Source organism: Lonchura striata, chromosome Z (assembly GCF_046129695.1).
Source record: "Lonchura striata isolate bLonStr1 chromosome Z, bLonStr1.mat, whole genome shotgun sequence".
NCBI lineage: Eukaryota > Metazoa > Chordata > Aves > Passeriformes > Estrildidae > Lonchura > Lonchura striata.
The window spans coordinates 40,397,728-40,403,764 of record NC_134642.1 but is presented as its reverse complement, the minus strand read 5'-3'; positions in this window follow the sequence as shown (position 1 = coordinate 40,403,764).

Genomic DNA, 6,037 nt, shown 5'->3' with positions numbered 1-6,037 from the left:
AAGGGCAAAGGGGGAATTTCAGCAAATTCCAGCTACAGCCAGTCCCTGGGGCTGGGATCTGGGCTGGCTGCATTCATCTCATTGGGAAATACTGGGAAAGCATTGCAGCTGCTTCAATTCTTCTTGCAACACCCAGCTCATGGCAGCCTCACACAGCTCCCATCACATTCCCAGTCCTGGTGAAGCACAAGGACTGAGGCCACAGCAGCCTATGGGGCTCAGGGTCCCCTATGATCTCCTCTAGCCGAGTGAACACAGCCAATCTCATTTAAATGGAGATAAGGGGGGGAAATAGTAAGTCACAGTTTTGCCCAGAAGTAGCAAAGATGAACCTGAGGATCTCGTCCAGAAGGACTCAAAAGGTTCCAATTCCTGCTCTTTCTCTAATACTCACTGGCTTCATTGTCACTGCTGTTGAGGTCACCATGAGTGATGAGCAGCAGATCCAAAAACATCTTCAGCTCTGTCTTGCTGTACACCCCTAGGCAAGCAACCATCATCTCCCAGAGTGCCCGCAAAACACATGTCCCTCAGCATCACCTTTGGGTTGCAGATTCCCAGCCAGATGCTTCCTGCAAATAGCACCAAGATGGCAGTGGCCAGGTGAGACGCCCCAGCCCTGACTCTCTGTCAGGGTCTGACAGGGAAGTGAATTTTCTCAGGAAGTTGGGGTCAAAACAGTCAGTGGTCAGGTTTGGATACTGGCACTTGGAGTGACCACTAAAGGCATGGACATGCCTCTGAGAACACAGTGGGTTAAAAGCAGAGAACTCCCAGGGGAGCTGTCTCTGGTTCCGGTCAGTGTGGAGCCCTGCCCAGCCCAGGCTGGCGGTGGAGGGACAGCCATGAAGCCTGGGAGAGATAGGCACAGGCTGTGAAGGGACTGGAACCAGATCAGCCCCTGCGGACAGAAGGGTGGAGAAAATCTGGGATGTCTTTGCTCCCCCCGCCAGAGGGAGAGAGAGAGACAGAGACTGTGCCGGCAGAACCGGCAGATGAGAAAGTGAAGGGGGGGGGGCAGGGGAAAGTGCCCAGTCATGGGAGTTGGAGTTCGGAGTTCTGGGCAGTCAAGATTTCAGCCATTCTGGGAGCCCAAGACTTTTAACCCTTTCCTGGGGAAAGAAAAGCTTTGCAAATCTCTACTCCTCCTCGATTTGAAAGAGAAAAGAGACAGTCTGGACCTGAGATGTTAGAAGAAGAAATCCTAGGTGGGAGGAGATGATGGAGTGGCTTTGGATGGACTTTTCTTGTATAGCCATAGACTGAACCAGTTCCTCCTGCAACGCAGAAACTGCATTTTAGGGGTATGCAGTGACTTGAGCTAAGAGAGTGCAGGAGTGGCAGTGACCTGCTTCAGTGACTGCAAGTGCAGGAGTGAAGTGAACAGAGGGAAGTTGAGGAGGGTGTGGTGATGCCCTCTGTCTTCAGGAAAAAGAAGATCTCTGTTCTTGAGACCCTCGGCACTATGGGAGGAGAAAATAGGGGGACTGTTGTGCCGAAAATAAGAAGCTGAACCGTTGTTCTTTTGGTTCTGGACAAAGCATCCTTAAAGGAGCCCTATGAGCAGTCTTTCCATGCACAGTGGTGACAGCACTGTGACATGGAGAGGAGGGTGTCACATGGAAACACAAGAAGTGGCAATTGTGTTTCCTGGGGGTCTGTGGTACAAGAGAGATTCCTCCCTCCCTTGATGGACTGAGTATTGATTATCTGAAGGGTGGTAACTTGATCAGGAATCTCGGGTGGTGTTTCACTGTGTTTTGGTGGAAATTGGGTGGGGAGAGAAGGAATGTTTTGGAGGGTTTTCATTCTGGATTCTGTGTGTGTCTTTTATTATAGCAGTAGGTTAATAAAGTTTTTTCCCTTTGTTTTTAAGCTTGCGCCTGCTCTGCTCTGTTCCTGATCGCATCTCACAGCACTCATTTGGGGAAGCTGCATTTTCATGGGGGTGCTGGCATTGCACAGTGTCAAACCATGACACTCCCTGCCATCATTCTGCCTGTCCTCTCTGCAGCCCCTACAGGGATTTTGGAGGGGATGGCTGGGGCAGCTCAAAGACCTGTACAAAAAGCAGCCAATCAGCCATCTCCTTGATACCCCCTGCATGGCTTGGCAGAGAAAGGTGCTCAGTGAGGCTGCACTCTGGACAGATCTACAAGAATATGGGACAGGATAAACCCCTGGGGGCTGTCTTGCTGCTCTATTGGCTCTTTGATAATGGGCAGGGAAGACTGTGAAGTTCTTGGTTTGTTGCAGCTCTGGAGCAGGGCTCACATTGGCCACAACACAGGATATCCTCAGAGCAGAGCAGATGCTTTTTCACAGCCAAGGAGCAGGTCTGAAATGGGGAGACAAGTATGGGAGACAAGCTAAGGGACCTTGGTTTCTAGGGAAATGGAAGGAGGAATAACAGCATGAGATGCCCCAAAGCCAAGGGTCTTCTAACAGAAGGTGAGGGAAGGGGGACACTTGGGAGTTACATGTAGGCAACAAAAGGGTTAAAAGGAAGCTCTGGGCTCTTCCCTCTAGGACATCATGAATGCCAGGGGATGGCCAACCCTGGGAAATACCTTGGGGCAGGAAAGGTGAGAGCCCCTGTTATCCACCAGCCATTTTCCCACATCCTCTCTGCTCTCAAGACCACAGCAGACCTCAGGAGAGCAGAGTTGGTGGAGGCAACAACAAAAAACACCTTGAAGCTTTGCTTGGAATCCAAAGCCCCTCTAACACCTGTGCAGCCCCAAAAGCAGCCCTTGGCCTCCACAATGCTGCTGCAGCACAGCCCACTCCTGCTGCCAGGCAAGGACCTGGGATGGAGGGATGGAGCTGGTGTGCCTATGTCCAGGTGAGCCTTGCCGAGCTCCACCTGGCATCACAGCCCAGAGCACTCCGCTGTTGGCACAACCCTGGAGCATCGTCTGCACCAGCTAATGACTTGAGCTAATCATCTGGCCTGGGCTCAAGACTTTCTTGGCTGCACTCAGTTTTCTGACTCGCCTGGCTGCTCTCTGCTGTCACTGAAGCCTTTCTGTTCCCGAGTGGCTGAGCTTTCCTAACTTTGCCCAGCTTGACATTATTGCAACTTTGTTCCCTTCCCTGCAGATTGATTCTGTGTCTAGGTAGGTTTTTATACATCCCTTGCCCACCTACCACCCCAGCATATTCTTCAGCAGCACTGCCTTATCTTTGCACATCGCATCAGGTTTGCCTTTGCCCTGCCCAGGGGTACAGACGAATGAGCTCCTTTCTGCTGCTTCACTGCTGCACTGCCTTAGACCTTCTTCTTCACATCTCTTATCCCAGTTGGGGTCCATGGATTCAGTTCCTTTGTGAAGAAGGAATTCTGGTGATAACTGAGTGCTGCAGGTTGCAGCTCATTACTTTTCACAAGGAATATCCTTGGAGGTGTTTGCCTGGTTCCATCTCACTGTAGCTGCACTGTGACCACCTGTTTCACACCTGCCTTGAGAAGCTCCCAGTAACCCTGCCACCTTGTCTTCCTGGAAAGCAGCATTTAGCAATAAATCTGGAAGGAGAGTGCAAACACCTGTGTGTCTGCAGGCACAGGCACATGTGGGCTCACATTTGTGCATCTGTGCCCATGCTCACGTGTGCCTTCCTGAGCAAGGGACAAGCTCCCGCGTGCTTCCAGACCGGTTTTTTTGGTAAATTTTCAGGCAAATTAGAACACTGCCACTGGTATATATTTTTAACCTGTTTTGACCTAATGCCCTCCTGGAATTTAAAGGGAAAAGGCCCTCGTGTGTTGTGTTTTCTTCCACAGCCACAGAGACACCAAAGCACATTTCACATGCTGGCTTGCTCCCGCCACATTCTCATGCTTAGCTGTTTGTGTTTGCAGATGTATTCATCTAGACCTCATTTCTAGGGATTTTTTACGACCATTTCACAATCTCCTGACACCACAACCAGCACAAGGAATTAATCAGAAGTAGGGCCTCTAGATGCAGTGTGTCCCCATCAAACACAGGGCTGCCTCCAGCCCTTCCACAGCACCCCCCACCTGACTTTTTGTGTGCAGGCATCAGTTCCCAGGCTTCCTACAAAGCCCAGTCCAGAGCATAGTCTCATTAATAACATGTTTTATTGCTGTTATCCCAAAGCAGCAAGGAGCTCAGAGCCCCTGCTTTCAACAAGCAGTGCACATCCAGATGGGTTGGAGTTAGAGGGACAGGATCAGTCATGAGAAAAGATGCTGTGTCCGAACCAATGTTGTGCCCAGGGGTTCTCTGGCACCTCAGAACCCCTCACTGGGGACAGATGAGCAACCAGGATGTCTCCACCTTGCTGAGAAACACAGCTATAATAGAGGTGACTTGCACTAGTCCCCTGTGCCAGCAGCTCCCAGCCCGAGCACCTCAGGGATGTATCACACGGGAGCACTGCAAAAACCGAGACCTGGGGGATAATGGTGAGTGGGGCAGGAGAGCACTCTGCCATGCAGCCCTTCCCACCCCACCAAAGCCCATCACAACAGCCAGAATGAATTAATTTGGTTATAAAGAATATATTTTATTGCCATACATCCTGTCCAAAAGCCAGTCTGGCAGATGGCCAGCTGTTCAATGTGAGGGAGGAGACAGCTCAGCGCCTGTCCCATGCTTGGGGCCAGTATCTTGGACTTCACAGTTACTTTGCACAGCCTTAAAATGATAGACCTAAATGCCCTATTAATAAAGCAGTCAAGCCAGATATGTACTTGGTAAAAAACCTCATCTATAAGCTTTACTCCAACAAACACGCTGCACATACTGATACTGTTAAGCTCTGCAAATCCTATTTCATTTATATGATTTAATAGACATTTACTGACCAAAGTCCACGTTCAAAATCTCTGCAAGCAGATAGCAGTGTGGCTCTAGAACAGCTGCTTAATTTTCTTTCTCAGCATGTCAGGGAGAGAGGGTTGCAAGCACAGAGAGATGCCATTTTTCCCTCCAGCCCTGTCCCAGGGGTCTGTCTCACCTCCACTTTCAGTCTCACCTAGAGGCGTCCTCTATTCAGTGACTTCTCTCACTAAAGGTTTGGGATAGAGCTGCTCTCAAATGGCTGCAGGATGTCTACAGTGAGTTTTACAAAATCTGCTATTCCCCCACCTTCACAGCCTCACATGTGGTTTTCACCAAATGGGCTTTTCAGATTTGGTAAACATGTATGAGAGAATTTCTGGTGCTTTTTTTTCCCCAGAAAACTAAGCATTTGTCTTAATAGTGACTGAAACCCTGACACAAGCAAAGCCAGGGGAAAGAACAAGGTAAAATTCCACTAAAGCAAACAATTTGTTTGGATTTCATTGCAATTTTGTAGCCAGGAGAGCTAAAAGGATATAATTCCACTAAATTGAATAATTAGTTCTGATTTAATGGAAATGTTGTACCTAAAAAAGAAAATGAAAAAACCAAAGAGATAAATTGTGGCTATCTTTATCCAAACTACAATGCAACAGTGTACTATAAAACCTGAAAGATTAGAACAGCCCAGACACAGAGCCACACTGTTACCCCAAAATTCTCCATCTCAGCTGCTATTAATTGCTCTGCAAAGAAGCACCCAGCAAGCAGCTCAAGTAGGACCACAGAACTTGGGACCTGCCTGGCTCCCCACACCTTGCAGGCCAAGAAGGAGCAAAGAAATTAGAGAAAAATAAAATGCAGCCATGGTTTATTTGGTAGAAAAATAAGAGAAATCTTGCAGAAAATCCAGCCTGCAGCATAAAGGCTACTTTGTGAAGCATAAGGAGACAGAAGTAAAGCCTTTCAGGAAGAGATGAAAGCACAGTTTTCAAATATAAATACAAATGTAAAATATCCCCCCAAAAAAGTCATAGGAAAAGCATCCATCCTGCTAGGCTAAATAACGCCCATTGAATGGGAAGCATGTCCACTTCCCTCTAGAGGCCATGGCTCAGCTCCCACGCCCAGGTCCCCACTTATTTGGCCATGGGACAAGTGAGGACCTGGGTGCCTGCTTTGCTGAGAGCACCCAAGCACTGCAGGTGCTGGGGGATCTCTGTGTC